The following is a 22,274-nucleotide window of genomic DNA, read 5'->3' as shown; positions in this document are numbered from 1 at the left end:
ATCCAGCCTGGGCAACAAGAGCGAAACTCCGTGTCAAAAAAAACAAAAACAAAAACAAATATTGAGCACTCATGTTATGCCAAGTATGAGCACCAGGGTTACAGGGGTGCAGGATGGCTCCACCCAGACACGAGACCAATCCTGTGTCCTTCTGCAGGGATTATTCCATCTTGGGCAATGCTGTCATCTGATGATGTGGCCAGGATGTCAGCTGCAAAATAAACCCCAGGTCATTCAGTGAGGCTGCGTCTACCTGTAACTTTGCCGTGTCCTAAAAAGGTCTTGAAGGGCAGACAGATGGTGGATAGAATAGCTCTGGAGACAGTTGGTCTGGGTTTGAATCCTGGTTCCGCCATTTATCAGTTCCCTGATGTAGGACAAGGTCCTTTAACCTTTGTGATAATTACAGCTCCTGTATGTCAGAGCAGTGTTAAAACACTGTTCATTAGTTAAAAACAAATCAGGGCTAGGCTTGGTGGCTCGCACCTGTAATCCCAGCACTTTGGGAGATTGAGGCGGGCTAATGGCTTGAGCCCAGGAGTTCGAGACCAACCTGGGCAACATGGCAAAACCCCGTATCTTAACAAAAAATACAAAAAATTAACGGGGCTTGGTGGTGGGTGCCCGTAGTCCCAGCAACGCAGGAGGCTGGGCTGTCATCACACCACTGTACAGCAGCCTGGCTGACAGAGTGAGACCCTGTCTCAAAAAAAAAAAAAAAAACCCCCAAAAACCAGGTCAGGAGCGGGGAGTGACTGCTGATGAGTGTGGGATTTCCTTTTGGGGGTATGAAGATGCTCTGGAATCTGGTAGTGGTGATGCTTGCACAGTGGGTGAATATAGTGAAAACCACTGAATTTTACACTTTAAAATGATGAATTTTATGGTGTGTGAATTCTGTCTCAGTTTTTTTTGGAGACTGACTCTTGCTCTGTGGTCCAGGCTGGAGTGCAGTGGCCCAATCTCAGCCCGCTGCAACCTCTGCCTCACGGGTTCCAGTGATTCTCTTACCTCAGCCTCCCGAGTAGCTGGGATTACAGGTGCCCACCACCATGCCCAGCTAATTTTTGTATTTTTAGTAGAGACGGGGTTTCACCATGTTGGCCAGACTGGTCTCGAACTCCTGACCTCAAGTGATCTTGCCCTCTTCGGCCTGAGGCATGAGCCACTCACTGCTTCCAGTCTTCTTTTTTTGAGACGGAGTCTTGCTCTGTTGCCCAGGCTGGAGTACAGTGGAACAATCTCCATTTACCACAACTTCCACCTCCTGGGTTCAAGTGATTCTCCTGCCTAAGCCTCCCAAGTAGCTGGGATTACAGGCACACACTGCCATACCCAGCTAATTTTTGTATTTTTAGTAGAGACAGGGTTTCACTGTGTTGGCCAGGCTGGTCTCGAACTCCTGACCTTGTGTTCCACCCGCCTCGGCCTCTCAAAGTACTGGGATTACAGGTGTGAGCCACTGCGCCTGGCTTCTATCTCAGTTTTTAAAAATCAGGTTTATAGGTCATGAGTTCTTGAGCAACTAGACTCCTACCAGTTGTGCCGCCAGTTTCCCTGTCACTTTGAGCTAGTCCTGGACACCTGCAGCAGGCATATGTTGACTGCGTGTTTCTGGGCTCCCACACATTTCTAAGCCCTCTCGAAATTAACTTCGGGTAATGGTCTGTGAGAGGAAGTCACGTATGTCACTTCTGGATGGAAGCATTTAAGAGCCAGGGCCGGGCCCTCCAACAATCTTCTTGCCATCAGGACGGCCCCAGAAGTTGTACATTGAGATGGTGGAATGACAAGAGAAAAACCTGCTTGAACCACTGAGTCACCTTATGGAGGCCAAGGGCCTAGCAGAGTCACCCTGCCCACACTAGACGTTGCTTAGAGTTCAGCTTGAAGCCATGCGATGTGGGTCACTGCCCAGGAGGACTTTTTTCTAGTGCTGTGGCCTGGAGGGCTTTCCCTCTAGCCTCTCATGCAGGTGTACTGTGTGATGTGGTGGGTCTCTTTTCTAACAGGAAGCCCCAGCGGGTGCAGCAGAGCCGTGGCCCACAGCTGGCTGCAGTCAAGTACGCAGCTCTCTTGGTGGTGTCTGACAAATGGAGCATTAAGCCCTCAGTCTAAAGGAGCATCTTGGGTAACCTAGTGTACCTGTCTCAAGCAGCAGGCATAGTACGATGTCAGGCCAGCACCAAAGGATTTTTGTCTTCCTTGTAAGACAACATGGGGCAATAGAAAGCTCTGTATGGGCAATCTTGTAAATGGTGTAGTAATTATGATGCTTTTATAGACACTGCATGACCGTCCTTTAGTCACCATAGCGATGGGATCTAATTATTACTGACCTGTTCACGTTGTGGGTTTTTAGTAACCCTACTGCCCACATGCTAGAATTTAAACACGTGCTGTGAATATCCAAGCACAGGTCACAGAGATGACCTAGAGTTGGTGCTCAGTACACTTTTTTTTTTTTTTTTTTTTTTGTGAGACCGAGTCTTGCTGTATCACCCAGGCTGGAGTGCAGTGGTGTGATCTCAGCTCAGTGCAACCTCCGCCTCCCGGGTTCAAGCGATTTTCCTGCCTCAGCCTCCTGAGTAGCTGGGATTACAGAGCGTGCACCACCATGCCCAGCTACTTTTTGTATTTTTGGTTTCACCATGTTAGCCAGGCTGGTCTTGAACTCCTGACCTCAAGTGATCTTCCCACTTTGGCCTCCCAAAGTGCTGGGATAACAGGTGTGAGCCACCGCGCCCGGCCTCAATACACATTTGATTGACACCAGCCTTAAATGCATAGCAATGACCGAACGTCAAGGTGAAACACAAGCAACGCTGGGGAGGGAATGACCAATACGGTGCCCTCTGAGGCCTCAGCCCAGGGGCCATCTGGCCTGTCTGTCTCATTAGTACCATTGTTCCCTGTCAGTCTGTGGAAGAGCTGCTTTGAAACCACTTGTTGGACCGAAGGAAGCCACTGACCAAGACCTGTTCTGTGGGTGAAGCTGTCGCCCAGAGCACGCCCTGTGACTCCGTGGTCCTCTATGCACTAGTAGAAACTCAGTTTTTGCTGAATGGCACAGCCCACTACTAGCTGAATGTGGGGTGACAGTAGCCAGCATGAGAACCACCAAGACCATTGTGAGCCAGGAGTCGGGTCACCCCTTCCTTGTCTAGGGTTGCAACAAGAAGTGACAGAGAGGGTCCCACAAGGTCTTTAAATCTCCCTCTGTAAGTTGTGGGAATTTCAGTAATTTGCTTGGTTCTTAGAGCTTTGAATCTGAGTCTATAAAATGGGTGAAATAATATTTCTCTAAACAGGTTTATCATATGAATCAAAAGAAATTGTAGAAAGGGCCTAGCCAGGGTGCTTGGCACATAGTAGGTACTGAGTGAACATTGGTTGCATTGCTTGGCTTCTCCTTAGTGAGCCTGCAGTAAACACAATGCTGTGTAGACTAGGCAGGCCTTTCTCTCTTCTGCAATTGAGTGCTTTTTCTTAAGAACCAAGGGTACTAACCCTTGCTTTAGAGACATTCAGAAACTAGCCAGGCGTAGTGGTGTGCGCCCGTAGTCCCAGCAACTCGGGAGGCTGAGGTGGGAGGATCACTTGATCCTGGGAGGTAGAGGTTGTGGTGAGCTATGATTGCACCACTGCACTCCAGCCTGGACAACAGAGCAAGACCCTGTCTAAAAATAAATAAATAAAATAAATAAATAAATGTAAACAAGGAAATAGAAAACGTTTATACTGACGGAGTCTCGCTGTGTCACCCAGGCTGGAGTGCAGTGGCACGATCCCAGCTCACTGCAGCCTCCACCTCCCAGGTTGAAGTGATTCTCCTGCCTCAGCCTCCCAAGTAGCTGGAATTACAGGCATGCGCCACCACGCCCGTCTAATTTTGTAATTTTTTTTTTTTATTATACTTTAGGTTTTAGGGTACATGTGCGCAATGTGCAGGTTAGTTACATATGTATACATGTGCCATGCTGGTGCGCTGTACCCACTAACTCGTCATCTAGCATTAGGTATATCTCCTAATGCTATCCCTCCCCCCTCCCCCCACCCCACAGTGTGATGTTCCCCTTCCTGTGTCCATGTGTTCTCATTGTTCAATTCCCACCTATGAGTGAGAATATGCGGTGTTTGGTTTTTTGTTCTTTCGATAGTTTACTGAGAATGATGATTTCCAGTTTCATCCATGTCCCTACGAAGGACATGAACTCATCCTTTTTTATGGCTGCATAGTATTCCATGGTGTATATGTGCCACATTTTCTTAATCCAGTCTATCATTGTTGGACATTTGGGTTGCTTCCAAGTCTTTGCTATTGTGAATAATGCTGCAATAAACATACGTGTGCATGTGTCTTTATAGCAGCATGATTTATAGTCCTTTGGGTATATACCCAGTAATGGGATGGCTGGGTCAGATGGTATTTCTAGTTCTAGATCCCTGAGGAATCACCACACTGACTTCCACAATGGTTGAACTAGTTTACAGTCCCACCAACAGTGTAAATGTAGAGATAGGGTTTCTCCGTGTTGGTCAGGCTGGTCTCCAACTCCCGACCTCAGGTGATCCGCCCACCTCGGCCTCCCAGAGTGCTGGGATTACAGATATGAGCCACCTTGCCTGGCCCTTATATATTTATTTTTTAAAGACAGGGTCTTGCTCTGTCACCCAGGCTGGAGTGTAGTATTGGGATCATATCTCACTGTAGCCCCCAATGCCTGGGCTCAAGTGATCCTCTAACCTCAGCCTCCTGAGTAGCTGGGACTACAGGTGTGCACCACCACACCTCAATAATTTTTTAATTTTTTGTAGAGATGGGGTTTCACTATGTTACCCAGGCTGGTCTCAAACTCCTGGCCTCAATCGATCCTCCCACCTCAGCCTCTCAATGTGCTGGGATTACAGGCATGAGCCACTGTGCCTGTCCAGCAACAATATTTATAACAGCCCCCAAAAGGAAACAATCCAAGTATCCATCACCCATTGAATGGATAAACAAAATGTGGTATATCCATACGATGAAATGTTACTCAGGCATGAAGAGAAATGAAGGGCTGATGCATGCTACAACGTGGATGGACCTTGAAGACATTATTCTAAGTGAAAGAAGCCAGTTACAAAGGGCCACTTATTGTGTGATTTTATTTTTTTTTTATTTATGTATGTATTTATTTATTTATTTGAGACAGAGTCTCCCTCTCTCACCCAGGCTATAGTGCAATGGTGCAGTCTTGGTTCACTGCAACCTCCACCTCCCAGGTTCAAGAGATTCTCCTGCCTTAGCCTCCCGAGTAGCTGGGATTACAGGTGCCTGTCATCACGCCCAGCTAATTTTTTTGTATTTTTAGTAGAGACCGGGTTTCACCATGTTGGACAGGCTAGTCTCAAACTCCTGTCCTCAAGCGATCCTCCCGCCTCGGTCTCCCAAAGTGCTGGGATTACAGGTGTGAGCCTCCGCACCCGGCCTGTTTTTCCTTTTAAAGCTGTCACCCTATTTTCCCTTCTGGCCTTGGTGTGTGCTCTTCCCCACTCTGTCTCTTTCCCTTTTGAGTCGTTTCCATCAGGAAGCTCTCCTTAACCACTACCAGACTCACCCACACATGAACCGGCTTCCGCCATCTGTTCTGTTTATTTTGGTAAGGAATAAAGATGTGTCTTCCACCAGAAAAGCAGAGGCCACTACTCGATTCAGTTTGCCCTCCCTGCTGGGGCACAGGTGTCATGGCCTCCCTTAAGTGCTTATTAATTCCTGTGTTTCAGCTTTCATCCTTCCACCTGCTGCTAGGCCTCTGTGCACACAGTGCTTTGTGGAATTGCTCCTGTCTCTTCAGCTTAGCAGTGTGCCTTGAAGAGGAAGAGCTGCAGAGAAATGTTGCAGAGAAGTGGGAAGATCACTTGAGGTCAGGAGTTCAAGACCAGCCTGGCCAACATGGTGAAGCTAAAAATACAAAAAGTAGCTGGGCATGGTGGTGCACGCTCTGTAATCCCAGCTACTCAGGAGGCTGAGGCAGGAAAATCGCTTGAACCCGAGAGGCGGAGGTTGCACTGAGCTGAGATCGCACCACTGCACTCCAGCCTGGGCGATAGAGCAAGACTTGGTCTCAAAAAAAAAAGTGTACTGAGCACCAACTCTAGGTCATCTCTGTGACCTGTGCTTGGATATTCACGGCATGTGTTTAAATTCTAGAATTTAAAAATAAATTGCTTTTTGAAAAATAATTTGACAGTAAGTCAGGGACCTTAAAAATATTTATTCCCTTTGATTCAGAAATATTTCTAAGACAAATTTAGAAATTATTTTTTTTTGAGACAAATTCTGGCTCTGTCCGCCCAGGCTGGAGTGCAGTGGCGCGATCTTGGCTCACTGCAACCTCCGCCTCCCAGGTTCAAGTGATTCTCATGCCTCAGCCTCCCAAGTAGCTGGAACTGTGGGTGTGCACCAACACGCCCAACTAATTGTTGTATTTTTTTTGTAGAAACAGAGATTTGTTGTGTTGCCCAGGCTAGTCTTGAACTCCTGAGCTTAAGTGATCTGCCTCGGCCTCCCAAAGTGCTGGGACTACAGGCATGCACCACTGTGCCTGGGCCAGAATTTCTATTTTAAGGAACTTATCAGTGGCTTACAAAGACTTATGTTGGAAATATATCAATCCTGTTTTTCATGACTTTTTCTTAAAACAATTTTAATTTTTTTCTTTTTTCTGTACTAGAAAATGCACTGTAACTTGACATTGTAATAGTGAAAATATGACATTTGAGAATTTATAATGAGAAAATGTTCACAATTTAATATATGAAAAGAAGTAGAACAAAATTATATGTAGTATAAAACCAATCATGTTAAAAACATGGCTGGGCACAGTGGCTCACACCTGTAATCCCAGCACTTTGGGAGGCCGAGGTGGGTGGATCACGAGGTCAGGAATTTGAGACCAGCCTGGCCAACATAGTGAAACCCCATCTCTACTACAAATACAAAAATTAGCCGAGCATGGTGGCAGGCACCTGTAATCCCAGCTACTCGAGAGGCTGAGGCAGGAGAACCGCTTGAACTCGGGAGGCGGAGGTTGCGGTGAGCTGAGCGAGATGGCACCACTGCATTCCAGCCTGGGCAACAGAGCGAGACTCCATCTCAAAAAAAAAAAGAAAGAAAAGTATGTCCTGTAATATACATGTAAAAAACTGGTAGAATGAAGCCAAATAAGAGTTTGGATTATGTTTTCTTTAATTTTATGTTTTAAAATGTAGCACATTTTCTTCACTAAACATGCTTTTAAATTTTTTAATTGACAAAGTTGTATATATTTATAGTGTATGGCATATTGTTTTGAAGTCTGGTAGAATGGCTAAATTGAGTTAATTAACATATGCATTACCTCACACCTTTTTTTGTGGTGAGAACACTTAAAATCTACTCTTAGCAGTCTTCAAGAGTACAACATATTGCTACTAACTATAGTCAGCATGTTATACAATAGGTCTCTCTGCTTTTTTTTTTTTTTTTTTTGAGTGGAGTTTCGCTCTTGTTGCCCAGGCTGGAGGGCAATGGCACAATCTCGGCTCACTGCAACCTCTGACTCCCAGGTTCAAGTGATTCTCCTGCGTCAGCCTCTGGAGCAGCCAAGATTACAGGCACCTGCCGCCACGCCTGGCTAATTTTTTTGTATTTTTAGTAGAGATGGGGGTTTCACCATGTTGTCCAGGCTGGTCTCTAACTCCTGACCTCAGGTGATCCACCTGCCTTGGCCTCCCAAAGTGCTGGGATTACAGGCGTGAGCCACCGCACCCAGCCTCAGTAGGTCTCTTGAACTGTATTTAATTTTAACTTTTTGTTTTGAAATAGCTTCAGATTTGCAAAAAAGTTGCAACAGCAGTGCCAACAATTCTTGAGCACCCTTTACCCAGACTTCCCCATTGTTAGTATTTTACCATATTTGCTTTATCAATGTGTGTGTGTGTAGATATATTTTTTCTTGAACTATTTGAGAATGAGTTGCAGATATAACCAAGATACTTGGTTACCCCTAAGTACTTCAGTGTGTATTTTCTCCGAGGCAAGGACAGTTTTTTTTTTTTTTTCTTTTGGTAAGCAAAATACAGTGATCAATAGCAGGAAATTAACATTGATATCCTATGTTGTCTAATCATAGAGTTTCTTTACATTTTGCCGTTAATATATTTTACATCAGAAAAAATATGTTTTTTCCTGGTCCAAGACCTCAGTGTGTGTGTGTGTGTGTGTGTGTGTGTGTGTGTGTCTTAGATCACTCAGTCTTTGTTTATCTTAACATTAATGTTGGCCTTAACATTTTTGAAAATGTGAGGCCGTGTCTTTGTCAATGTCTCACAGTTTGGTTTGAGTTTGTATAATGTTCCCTCATAACAAGATCCAGCTTCCACCTGAGGCAAAAGAGTGAACAACAACAACAAAAAAAGAGGTGACCTGGGTGCTTTTAATACCCTACATTCAGATGTGGGAGCAAAGAAATGACTTATAGTTGGGAGTTTATATTTAAAAGGGAAGCAGAGTGTAAGTTTGGAAAATTTGCAGGCTGGGCATGTGACAGAGAAAGAAAAAACTTTTTCAAGAGAATTCAAGCAGGCTGTGGAGCAACCACTTGCTAGAGCAATTTGCACATTTAAAAAGGAGCCAATTGCTGATAGCCAAGACTGTGGGGAAAAAAAGGCCTTGAAGGCATTTCAGAGACCTTCCCGGCAGCCCCTCCTATTACAGTTGTGGAGGCCTAGGAGGGAAGAATGCTTTGTGGTTCAGACCCAGTGCCAGGGACAGCCTCAGGACACTGCTCCTCATATCCCTGGCCATTCAGCTTCCAGCCTTGGCCCAAAGGGGCCCAGATACAGCTCAGGCTGCTGAACTAGAGGGTGAAAGCCATGAGCCTTGGCGGCTTCAATGTGGTGGTGAGCCTGTGGGTGGACAGAATGCAACAGTGAGGGAGGCTTGGCAGCCTCCACCTAGATTTCAGAGGATGTATGGGAAAGCCTGGGAAAGGGGCAGACCCCTTACCGAGAACCTCTGGTAGGAGAGGAATGTGGGACTGGAGGCCCCATACAGAGTTCCCACTGGGGCGCTGCCTAGTGGAGCTGTGGGAAGGGAGCCACTGTCCTCCAGACCCCGGAATGGTAGATCCACCAGCACCTTACAACCTGTCCCTGGAAAAGCCACAGGCTGTGAGAGCAGCCTCGGGTTGAACCCTGCAAAGCCACCAGGGCAGAGTTGCCCAGGACCTTGGGAGCCCACCCTTCGCACCAGCATGCCCTGGATGTGAGACATGGAGTCAAAGGAGATTATTTGGGAGCTTTAAGATTTAATGACTGTCTGCCAGGTGCGGTGGCTTACACCTGTAATCCCAGCACTATGGGAGGCCGAGGTGGGAGTGCAATGGCGCTATCTCGGCTCAGTGCAACCTCCACTTCCTGGGTTCAAGCGATTCTCCTGCCTCAGCCTCCCAAGTAGCTGGGACTACAGGCACCCACCACCATGCCCAGCTAATTTTTGTATTTTTAGTAGGGGCAGGGTTTCATCATGTTGGCCAGGTTGGTCTCGAACTCCTGACCTCAGGTGATCTGCCCCCCTCGGCCTCCCAAAGTGCTGGGATTATAGGCTTGAGCCACTGTGCCTGGCTGGAGGGATCAGTTTTTTAATTGAGAGGGTTGGTACTTCTCCCTTCCTGCCTTTTTCCAAGGGCTGCTCGTGTGTGTGTGTGTGTGTGTGTGTGTGTGTGTGTGTGTGTGTTTCAAAGACAGAGATCTGTATTTATTAACTCAGGTCAGACACTTGGGATTTTTCACCAGGTATTGTCACCAATCAGCCAGCTCAGATTAATTAACATTAATTTGGTTGGTCTGTTCCCAGGCCCTTGGGGTGCAGGCACCTTCTGTCATTAAGTCCTTGTGACCCAGCCTTGTGTGACGCATCTCCCATGATGGGGAGCCACTCCCCCAACAGCGCATTCTATGTTCAGACTTCTTTATTAGAACGTCTTTGCTTGGAGGGGATGTAAACCTGTGTCCTGTGTGACCACTCCTATTTCTGAATGCCAGGCCTTTCCCTTTGGCAGTTTTCTGACCACCTAAAGAAGGGATCAAGTACCTGTGAATCTTCTTTTCTTAGGATTAACTTGTCCAGTGCCTTTACTGTTTCTTTTTTTTTCTCTCTTTTTTTTTTGGAGAGATGGTCTTGCTCTGTCACCCAGGCTAGAGTGCAATGACACAATCATCATGGCTCACTGCAGCCTCTAACTCCTGGGCTTAAGTAATCCTTCTGCCTCAGCCTCCTGAGTAGTTGGGACTACAGGTGCATGCTACGACACCTGGATAATTTTTTTTTTTTTTTTTTGAGATGGGGCAGGGGGTCTCACTTTGTTGCCCAGGCTGGTCCTGAAACTCTGGCCTCAGCACTTCTCCAGTCTCGGCCTCCCGAAGTGCTGAGATTACAGGTGTGAGCCACTATGCCTGGCCTACTGTTTCTCTTGTGACAGGTGTTGGGGACTACTGTGCCATAGAGCCACTTTCTGACTGTTGCAGTTTGTCTTTGATGTTCAATGTGGAGCTCATTTGGAATTCTATTAAAGAATCCTTAGTGGGCATTCCCTTTTGGGGAGGCCATGTTGACTTCGGCTCATCCCATTCTCATTTTGGTAAAGGAGGAGGGAGTAGCACTGCCCATGCTGTGGGCTTGCTGCCGTGGACTTGCTGTAGGAATTGTAACACATGCGTGTGTGGACAGGGCGTTGGGGGGCGGGGGGCGTTCTGATTGCCTCCAGGTGATCTCTCCAGACTGTTGCCCCTGCGCTAGAGGCAGAAGCCGACTTTAGAACTGATCTGCCCAGAATTTGAGAAAAGTAAAGCAAGACCCCTGGCTCGCTCTGTTTCTCTCTCTTTTTTTTTTTTTTTGAGACGGAGTCCCGCTCTGTCGCCCAGGCTGGAGTGCAGTGGCGCGATCTCGGCTCACTGCAAGCTCCGCCTCCTGGGTTCATGCCATTCTCCTGCCTCAGCCTCCCAAGTAGCTGGGACTACAGGCGCCCGCCACCACTCCCGGCTAATTTTTTTGTATTTTTAGTAGAGACGGGGTTTCACCGTGTTAGCCAGGATGGTCTCGATCTGACCTCGTGATCCGCCCACCTCGGCCTCCCAAAGTGCTGGGATTACAGGTGTGAGTCACCGCATCTGGCCTCTGTTTCTCTTTTCTATATTTTTATTCAAAATTAATTGAGGCAATCAGCCAGGCTTGGTGGCTCGTGCCTGCAATCCCAGCACTTGGGAGGCCAAGGCAGGTGGATCACTTGAGGTTGGGAGTTTGACACCAGCCTGGACAACATGGTGAAACCCTGTCTCTATGAAAAAAAAAAAAATTACAAAAATTAGCCAGGCATGTTGGCGGGTGCCTGTAATCCCAGCTACCTGGGAGGCTGAGGCAGGAGAATTGCTTGAACGTGGGAGGCGGAGGTTGCAGTGAGCCTAGATTGTGCCACTGCACTCTAGCCCGGGGACAAGAGCCAGATCCTGTCTCAAAAAAAAAAAAAAAAAAAAAAAGAAGGCTGGGTTTGGTGGCTCACGCCTGTAATCCCAGCACTTTGGAAGACTGATCACCTGAGGTCAGGAGTTTGAGACCAGCCTGGCCAGCATGGCGAAACCCCATCTCTACTAAAAATACAAAAATTAGCCAGGCGTGGTGGCAGGCACCTATAATCCCAGCTACTCCGGAGGCTGAGGCAGGAGAATTGCATGAACCTGGGAGGCAGAGGTTGCAGTGAGCCGAGATCGTGCCATTGCACTCCAGCCTGGGTGACAAGAGCAAAACTCCATCTAAAAAAAAAAAAATTGAGGCAAAAGTGGGGATGGTCAGGAGGATGAACCAGCATGAACTCCTATGGAGAGTTTTGTGCCTGTAAATCACCTTGTGCCACCTTTTAATGTTGACGCTGGATTATATCCATGCAATGCCCAGGAGCTTAGGGGAGCTGTGGTCTTGCCCCCTTGGCATTCAAGCCAAGGAGCCGAGGCCGCAGAGATGCTGCTAGAAGCGGGCACGGGGAGCTGCAGCTGCAGCATCAGCCCCTGTGGGCCTGGTCAGCTCGATTTGTGCTGAGTCATGCCCACTGTTCGCCTGCTGTCCCCCCTGTCCCCCAGTCACGCTTGCACAGATCTGACTCAGCAGCTGCCTTCCTCTTTCACGTCATTGCATCGGGCACATGCTGGTCATGTGTTTCTAAATTAAGTCCTGTTGTGTGGGGAAAAGGCCATCAGCTGGGAGCATTTGGCCATCTTCTGTGGAGAATGTTCTCCAGGATACCTTGGTCAAGGCCCCGTGCCTGCATTGATATTAGGGGTGCAGGCATCGTTGTACAGTATTACCTTCCTGTAGCTGCATTCTGATCACATCACCCCCTTGCCCTGTCCTCAACAGCTTCCCCGGGGCCAAACACCTTAGACTGGCATACAGGCCCCTAGGCCCTTACGCACTCATCTGGGTGTCTCTTTTAAAAGTTTATCTCGGCCGAGTGTGGTGGCTCATACCTGTTATCCCAGCACTTTGGGAGACCAAGGTGGGAGGATTGCTTGAGCCTAGGAGTTTGAGACCAGCCTGGGCAACTTAGTGAGACCCCATCTCTACAAAAAAATTTAAAAAATCAGCTGGTATGGTGGTGCGTGCCTATGGTCTCAGCTACTCAGGAGGCTGAGGGACGAGGATTGCTTGAGCCCAGGAGTTGGAGGGTGCAGTGAGCTATGATCACACCACTGCAGTCCAGCCTTGGTGACTCCAGCCTGTTCAGTGAATGAATGAATGCTTATCTCTTATTCGCCATCTATGCATCCCCACATATAAACACATCCCATTGCACCACACTTGAGTTACCCCAGACCCCGAGTTTCCCGTGTTCTAGGCTCTGGTACACGCTTCCTCTATCGGTAGCTTCGCTCATCCCCCTAATCTGACTGATGGACCCTGATCATTCTTCACAATCCAGCCCAGATGTTGGCCTCTGGGCGCCCCTTCCTTGACTGTTTCGGACTGTCATGCCTGCTTTTTCCTTCCAGCTCTATTTCCCCTGCGCCTGGCCTCCCCATGCAGCCGTGATTGTTGGGATAGATTTGCCCTTTCTCATAGCAGGAGAGCACCTTGGGGCAAGGTTGGCGTGTCCGCTCCTGCCTGAACCCACACAGTTCCTGGCATGCAGCTGGTGCTCCTCAGCTGTTTGCTGCATGCGTGGACATAAAAGTGACAGAGGCGTGTCCTTCGACATGACGTTTTTGTACGTGAACATTGTCTAGAGGCTTTCCAGACTGTAAGCTCTGTGGGATTAGGAGCCTGCCTGCCTCGCACTCCCTGGCATCCTTAGTGCTTTGGGCCCCACAGGCTAGCGGAGCCCTTGTGCGGGTTCCAGGCCTCTTTGGTGGGAGTGCTCAGAGCAGTAGCCTGCAAGGCTTTCGGAGCACATCTCCAGCACATCTGAGAATCCGGAAGCAACTCAGTTTCTGGAATGGATTTCACAAAGTCTGTGAATAAGAGGGCCCCACAGGCCCTACTCAACAGCCTTTTTTTTTTTTTTTTTTTTTTTTTTTAAATACAGAAGATGCTAATCTTCAAAGAACCTCTTTACTCTTTTACTCTTTTTCTTTTTTTTTGCGAGACAGAGTCTCATTCTGTTGCCCAGGCTGGAGTGCAATGGCATGATCTTGGCTCACTGCAACCTTCACCTCCTAGGTGCAAGTGATTCTCTTGCCTCAGCAGCCTCCAGAGTAGCTGGAATTACAGGGGTGCGCCACCATACTTGGCTAATTTTTGTATTTTTAGTAGAGACTGGGTTTCCCAATGTTGGCCAGGCTAGTCTCGAGCTCCTGACCTCAAGTGATCCACCCGCCTCAGCCTCTCAAAGTGTTGGGATTACAGGCGTGAGCCACTGCATCTGGCCCTCTTTACTCTTATTATATAGTGATGGGATCTTGCTCTGTTGCTCAGGCTGGAGTGCAGTGATACTCACTGCAGCCTCAACCTGCAGGACTCAAGTGATCTCCTGCCTTAGCCTCCCAAATAGCTGGGACTACAGACCTGAGCCAACACTCCCCACCTCTTTACTCTTATTTTATATTTATTTATTTATTGAGACAGAGTCTCACTGTGTTGCCCAGGCTGGAGTGCAATGGTGTCATCTTGGCTCACTGCAACCTCTGCCTCCTGGGTTCAAGTGATTCTCCTGCCTCAGCCTCCCAAGTACCTGGCATTACAGGCACGTGCCACCACGCCTGGCTAGTTATTTTTGTATTTTTAGTAGAGACGGGGTTTTGCCATGTTGGCCAGGCTGGTCTCAAACTCCTGACCTCAGGTGATCCACCTGCCTCAGCCTCCCAAAGTGCTGGGATTCCAGGCGTGAGCTGCTGTGCCTGGCTTACTCTTATCTTAGATATCACGCTAACAAGCAGCTGATTTCCCAATTTACGCAGATTCAAAGCAGCCAATTAGAAATGGGTGAGAGACTTTTGAAAAAACGTAGGCACTCTCATGGCCGGGCGCGGTGGCTCACACCTGTAATCCCAGCACTTTAGGAGGCCGAGGCGGGTGGATCACGAAGTCAGGAGATCGAGACCATCCTGGCTAATATGGTGACACCCCATCTCTACTAAAAACACAAAAAATTAGCCGGGTGTGGTGGCAGGTGCCTATAGTCCCAGCTACTCGGGAGGCTGAGGCAGGAGAATGGCGTGAACCCAGGAGGCGGAGCTTGCAGTCAGCCGAGATCGCACCACTGCACTCCAGCCTGGGCGACAGAGCAAGGCTCCGTCTCAAAAAAAAAAAACAAACAAAAAAAAGAAAGAAAAAACGTAGGCACTCTCATAATGGTGAGGGTCATCCTGCCTCAAAAAAAGACAAACACTATCAACAACAAAGATGCAGGGGCCGGGTGTGCTGGCTTACACCTGGAATCCCAGGACTTTGGGAGGCCAAGGTGCAAGGATTGCTTGAACCCAGGAGTTTGAGACCAGCCTGGGCAACCAAGCAAGACCCCATCTCTACAGAAATAAAAGTTTTAAAAAAATTAGCTGGGTAAGGTGGTGCATACCTGTAGTCTCAGCTACTTGGGAGGCTAAGGTGGGAGGATGGCTTGAGGCCAGGAGTATGAGGGTACAGTGAACTATGCTACTGCTTTCCACCCTGGGTAACAGAGTGAGACCGTGTCTCTTAAAACAAGCAAACCAAAAAGATGCAGGAACCTAAGATCCCACAGCCTGGGTTCCCTCTGGGTGCAAGCAACCTCTCCTGTCTCTTTAGGCCCTGAGTATGCTGTACAGTGACACGATCGCCGAGTAGTCTACCAAAAGAACCGTGCATGGACTCGAGACAGCGTGGACATGGTTCACGTATTCCAGAAGTATTTCTCTAGCTGTGTAGAATTTTAGAGCTGAAGATGATCCTTGGTGACTAGCTCCATATTGCTTTATGGAGAAGAAACCTGAGGCCTGGGAGGTCAAGTAACCTGTCCAGACTCCCACAACTAGAGCTTGCGGCATCTGGACTGCTCAGTCAGTACAGAGCTCCAATAACTAGGTGCATGAACTTCAGTTATCTAGAGTAGGCGCTAATAACTTATTTCCTGTCAGAGGCCAGGTAATAAATATTTTTTAGGCTTTGCATGCCAAGAAGTAAAATCTAGGATATTATATACAACAAGAGAGGCAACAAGTTTCCATGTTTTTTGTTGATGAAATTCAAATAAGGCTGGTTGCGGTGGTTTACACCTGTAATCCCAGCACTTTGGGAGGCCAAGGCGGGGGAATTGCTTGAGCCCAAGTGTTTGAGACCAGCCTGGGCAACTTAGCCAGACCTTGTCTTTATATTTTAAAATATATATTTTTAAAAGAAATTCGAGTAATAACTAATAACAGTTGAGTGCAAGTTTTTAATACAGGTTTGTTAATAAGAAGAATGGAATGATTTTTGTAGGGATAACAATTTTGGACCAGGTGCCATGGCTCACGCCTCTAATCCCAGCACTCTTGGAGGCTGAGGTGGGAGGATCGCTTGAGTCCAGGAGTTTGAGACTAGCCTGGGCAACATGGCTAACCTCTGTCTCTACAAAAAAATATTTAAAAAGTCAGCTGGGCATGGTAGGTAGTATACACCTGTAGTCCCAACTACTGTGGAGACTGAGGTGGGAGGATCACTTGAGCCCAGAAGGTTGAGGCTGGAGCGAGCTGTGATTGTGCCACTGCACTGCAGTCTGGGCGACAAAGCAAGATCCAGTCTCAAAAAAACAAAAAACAGAAAACAATTTTGTTTCATTGGGGTTCTGAATTAGTGTTCCCAAACATCAAAATCTGTTGCAAATATCCACCTGTCAGTGCTCATCTGTAATGAGATTGTATAGGTGACATCCTTGAAAATATCTTTTCACACAAATAGGTACTGTCAAGTTATATTGGGTCAGGGAGCATAAATTTTGAGGGAGCATATTAATCATTGGAAGACAGCATTTATAGAATTTTTTTTTTAGATTCCCCTCTTGATGTTTGCCTTTTTGCATTATTGCATTGCAGATCAGCCACTTCCAATTGAAGGTTAGATGAGAGCTGCTCAACTGTACAGTTAAATGGATTTTAAAATATGGGAATTTCCTTCATACTTAGATCAAGATCTGAAAAACGCTGCTAGGGCTAGAACTAGCAGCTCAAAGTTTTTGTTTTTCTGAGCTCAAGGTTTGAGCTCAAAAAAATGTGCAAAGGTTTCTCACTTGTTCTAACCTTGACAGTCTAGGAATTGTATGACGCAGGTTGACATTACTTGTGATTCATACAGTGTTAATTTCATTGAAATGACTTTACTGCAATATAAGTTTTGCATATAACTGCTGTTTTGCCTTATAATTTTAGACTGGCCTCATTAAGAAACATCAAGTCTGCGGCAAAAGCTAATTTCCAAAGCAATTTAGTATTTGGTAATAGTGGTTGAGGGCAGTTCTTTCTTTTTTCTTTTTCTTTTTTTTTTTTTTTTTGAGATGGAGTCTTGCTCTGTCACCCAGGCTGGAGTGCAGTGGCATGATCTCGGCTCATTACAACCTCCACCTCCCAGGTTCAAGCGATTCTTCTGCCTCAGCCTCCCGAGTAGCTGGGACTACAGGCGCGTGGCACTGCACCCAGCTAATTTTTTGTATTTTTAGTAGATAGGGTTTCACCGTGTTAGCCAGGATGGTCTCGATATCCTCACCTTGTGATCCGCCTGCCTCGGCCTCCCAAAGTGCTGGGTTTACAAGCATGAGCCACCGTGCCCGGCCCTCTCTTTTTTTATTTATTTATTTTTTTAGACTAAGAGGGCAGTACTTTTCAGTTATTCTTGTTCAGAAAAGATTTAATATTCACTCTGAGCTCAAAATAGTTACACCAGACTTTACCACTGCTAAGCTGCTGAACTGCTGTATGGTAGGCCAGTTAGGATATTCAGCTTCTATTTTTGACAAAAATCCTTAAGACCAACTTAGGTTAAGTCCATGAGAGCAGATACTGTTGACAGTCCCTTGTTTGATCACATATAATAGATTCAAATTTTTTGCATAATATCTGCCAGTGAATAATATAGTGAACAACCATAGGCTCTGACTAAGCCTTTTTCTGCCCCCCACATTCATTATAACACATCTTAGTGGATTCCACTTCAGACTGTACTAAACTTTCCTCAACTTCTTTGAAAATGCTCTTATTTGTAGTTGTTTCATGCTAATTCTTCAAACTTGGTATTGACTCCCCAAGTAAACAACAACTGAAAAGTATTGGTAACGTCTTTAGATTCATCAAGAGCCAAGGAATTGCATTCTTAAACCCTCTTGGTGGCTTCCCTCTAAATGCTTCCAAGATATGAGCGAATGCTATAGAAATTGTAGGGAAGTCCAAAGGGCTGCACGTCTCCTGTGGACTCAGTCTTGTTTCATACCTGCGACATCTTTTAAGGGAAATTTGCAAAAGGGAGAATTATGAACTTAAAAAAAAAATAGCCAAGGAAACCTCGACTCTTCAAGGAAGCAAGGAAACCTACTCTCCTTGGGAGTGACATCAGAGGAGGCCCAGTGTGAGTCAGGACTTCACCACTACCTGGCGGAACCAGGGAGCCCCATCCCATGTGTCAGTGGAGATCATCTGCGCTCTTCCCTCTCCAAGCTAGGGTTTGTCAGCAGAGGCGCAGGAGGGAGACTGAATCTCGCCTGACAGCAATGAACTGATACCTTCCTTCCCTATAAGCAGATGACAGAGAATATTTAATAAAATCAAAAGAGGCTGGGTGCAATGGCTTACACCTGTAATCCCAACACTTTGAGGCCAAGGTGGGTGGATCACTTGAGGCCAGGAGTTTGAGACCAGCCCCAGCGACATGGTGAGACCCTGTCTTTACTAAAAATACAAAAAAATAAATTAGCCAGGTGTGGTGGTACGCGCCTGTAATCACAGCTACTCTGGTGGCTGAGGCACAAGAATCAGTTGAACCTGGGAGGCAGAGGTTGCAGTGCACTGAGATCACACAGTTGCACTCCAGCCTGGGCAATAGAGAGAGACTCTGTCTCAAAAATAAAATAAAATAAAATAGGCTTAAATAAGATTCAGGATCTTAAAGTACCCAGAATGCCCAGAATACAATAAAAATCAATCACTATACCAAGAGCCACAAAACTCTCTACTTGAATGAGAAAAGACAGTCAACAGACACCAGCATCAGGATGACACAGATGTTGGAATTAAGATATAAAGAAGAATGAAACAGATGTCTTAGAACCGAAATATACAGTAGTCAAAATAGGAAACTGAATGGATGACTCCACAGCAAAATGGAGAAGACAGAAGAGAGAATCCATGAACTTGAAGTTAGAGCAGTAGAAATCACCTAACCTAAACACAGAAAATAGACTGAAAACCAAAACAAAACAAATGAACAGAGCCTCAGGATTTTGTGGGACTAATAACAAAAGATCTGACTTTCATGTCACCCAAGTCCCAGGAGAAGAAGAGAAAGAGAGTGAGGCTGAAAAGTTATTTAAAAAATAATGGCGGCTGGGCGCGGTGGCTCAGTCCTATAATCCCAGCACTTTGGGAGACAGAGTTGGGCAGAATCTCAGGAGTTCGTTACCAGACTGGGCAATGTGGCAAAACCCTGTCTCTACTAAAAATACAAAAATTAGCCAGGTGTGGTGAGGCACACCTGTAGTCCCACCTACTCAGGAGGCTGAGGCAGGAGGATCCCTTGAGCCCGGAGGATCCCTTAAGCCCAGGAAGTTGAGGCTGCAGTGAACAGTGATTGCACCACTACACCTCCAGCCTGGGTGATAGAGCGAGACCTTGTCTCCTTAAAAAAAAAAAAAAGAAAAGTTGCTGTATTTTGCAAAAGACATAAATCTACAGATTCAAGAAACTGAGTGAACCCCACAGAAGGTAAACACAAAGAAATCTGCACCAACATCTCAGTATGGATAATAAACTTCCTGGGCACTCTGGCTACTCTGGCTGTGGAGCTATTGTCTGAGTCACTCTTGGACACTGCTTTTTAACAGGTCACCTTGGAGAGTGTAGTGTTCCCCGAGTACCTCTCAGTTCTGGGGATTGTGCTGTCAGGCATCAGTAGGGTATGGTTCCATGAGGGTTTTCTCTCATATTGAAGCCACTAAACCTTGGCAGAGGGGTTTGTGAACCTGAATGACCCCGCTCCCACTGCAGCCAGAAGGTGCAGCCCCTGGTGCCAGAGCCTTGTCTAGGTGGCCGTGACGTGACAGTGACAGCTAAAGGGTTGACTAAATTACATGTTTTCTTCCTCTTTCCTTTCTTGTTACTGCTTTGATTGGGGTGTCTGACTCACCCCAATATCAGTGCTGAGTTGGTTGCTCAATCTTTTTTACTGACCAGAAGTTGCAAACAGTAAATGCAAAACTGCAAATACTTCCTGGAAGATAACCTGTTCCAGTGTTGCAAACGGGCCTCAGAGAGCCCTTGTGTTCTTGCGTCATTCTCCCTTTCAGAAGCTGGTGAGGCTCCTGCCAGTGCCCCCCAGCCTGTGTGCTCCCTGATTTATTTGTCCATCTTGCTCAGTGGTGTGCGGGAGGGACTGGAGCTGTTGCCCTTGATTGCTACCTTGGCGGGAACCAGCCAGCTACTGAAATTGACAAGGAATCGTGGTCAAGCTATACATGCATAGTTTTTACCCTTCTCTGTCTATATGTTGTATTTTATAATAATGAAAACTTATGTAGAGACCTAATTTATAATAAAAGTCAGATCTGCTCTGTTTAGAGTTGGGGAGATCTATTTGGCTGGTATTCTGACATGTGCCTTTTTCTGTGCCTAATTTTTTCTTGAGACAGGATCTCACTCTGTTGCCTAGACTAGAGTGCAGTGGTGTGATTATGGCTCACTGCAACCTCAACCTCCTGGGCTCAAGTGATCCTCCTACTTCAGCCTGCCACATAGCTGGGACTACAGGCACGCACTGTCACACCTGGCTAACTTTTGTATTTTGTGGTAGAAGTGGGGTTTTGCCATGTTACCCAGGTTGGTCTCAAACTCCTGAGCTCAAGTAATCTGCCTGCCTTGGCCTCCCAAAGTGCTGAGATTACAGGCGTGAGCCACCGCATCCAGCTCTGTACCTAATTTTACAGATGAGAACATCAAAGCCTTCTGTTGGTAAGGGGTGTGTCTGGGGTCCCAGCCAGCTGGTGTAGCAGGGCTGTGGCAAGAGCCTGGTCTAGTTCTTGTTTGCTGTTTGGATTAATACTGTGTTTGGCCCCATGAGCTCTGCCTTGTTCCCTGTTCCTTTTGCTGAAGGTATAAAGAAGGAACTCAGAGATTAAAGACTCTTTCAGGGCAGAAGGCTCACACAGGCTTCCAGAACCTCCTTGGAGCGCCTGAAGGGACTACCTGACCCGGAAGAGAGTTGTCAGTCAAGACAGCCAGAGTTTTCCCATCAGAGTATTTGGTATGGCAGAGGTGGCTCCCAAACTGCCAGGGCACTGCAACAAACTCACAAGTGATCATTCTCAAATGTGGCGGACACTCAAGTCTGTTGAACTCCATGTGAAGTGCTAGCTTGGGACAGTTCACAGTTCCAACATGAGATCCTTGCTGCATTCCTTCTTAGGATTTTACATCTTTGCGAAGCTGGGTTTGCAGTGGTTGTTCAGACCTAACTATACATGGAACTGTTAGGCATTTTCTTTTGGCTTCCGGATACCATGAAAAATTTGCTGAGATACCAGGGGCTCCACAAATGAAGGACATTTGGGATCTCTCCAGACAGGTACACTGGAAGCCCAATGTGTGTTTTATTTGTTGATTGATTGATTGAGACAGAGTCTTGCTCTGTTGCCCAGGCTGGAGTGCAAGTGGCACGATCTTGGCCTACTGCAACCTCCGCCTCCCGGGTTCAAGCGATTCTCCTGCCTCAGCCTCCCAAACAGCTGGGATTACAGGTGTGTGCCACCATGACCCGCACGCAGCACCACGCCCAGCTAATTTTTGTATTTTTAGTAGAGACGGGGTTTCACTATGTTGACCAGACTGGCCTCAAACTCCTGACCTCAAGTGATGTGCCTGCCTCAGCCTCCCAAAGTGCTGGGATTACAGGTGTGAGCCACCGCGGCCGGCCCCAACGTGTGTTTTAAATCTTTGCACTTAATGTTTTTGATCCCTGCACATTTTATGTTGCACGTGTCATAATACATTCACTGATTCCCTTCATTCTCTTGCGTAGTTATTGCGCACTGGATTCTGCACCAAGGAAGTGTGCGCTTGGGAGGGGATGGTGGAGCTGAGGTCTGAAGAATGAGTATGAAGCTTCGAGAGGAGGAGCATCTCAGACACCTGTCAGGCTCTGGGGCAGGACCTCAGAGGTGCAAGCTGGAGAGTGGCTCAGGGTGGGGCTGGAGATATCGGTGTGTGTCTGTGTGTGCGTCGAGGGGAAAATGGTTAAGTTTCTTAAACCAGGGGCTCATTTGTGGCTTCAGTCCCCAGGCACGCTGCTTGGATCCTGGGATTCCTCCAAGCTTAACCTCCTTGAGAGGCCTTCCTTTCCCACCACTTGCCAGACACAGAGATGCCTGAGATGCTGTTCTTCCCTCAAGGAGCTCACACTGAGTGAGAGAGACCCATGTCCTAAGTAGAGGGTGGTGAGCACAGCCTGGTGGGAAGCTGGGCCTGTTTCTCGTTTTGCCCCTCGGGTGAGGTGCTTACCCCTTGTAGCCTCATCTGTAGCTCAGGGCCTTGGATAAAGTGGTGGCCGGGTC

General features: G+C 47.2%; 1 protein-coding gene and 1 non-coding gene across 2 annotated transcripts in view; both read left to right on the top strand.

The window, feature by feature from the left end:
* Positions 1 to 22,274, top strand: part of LOC100452085 (NADPH--cytochrome P450 reductase) — a 72,094-nt gene that overhangs the window by 11,696 nt on the left and 38,124 nt on the right. The window lies entirely within an intron of this gene.
* Positions 17,823 to 17,958, top strand: LOC112134487 (small nucleolar RNA SNORA14). Its single transcript, XR_002915909.2, has one exon. It is a non-coding gene; the product is annotated as a small nucleolar RNA SNORA14 (small nucleolar RNA).

This window comes from Pongo abelii, chromosome 6 (genome assembly GCF_028885655.2).
Source record: "Pongo abelii isolate AG06213 chromosome 6, NHGRI_mPonAbe1-v2.0_pri, whole genome shotgun sequence".
NCBI classification, from domain to species: domain Eukaryota; kingdom Metazoa; phylum Chordata; class Mammalia; order Primates; family Hominidae; genus Pongo; species Pongo abelii.
Note: the sequence above shows the minus strand (reverse complement) of the source record. Positions and strands in the feature narration are given on the sequence as shown.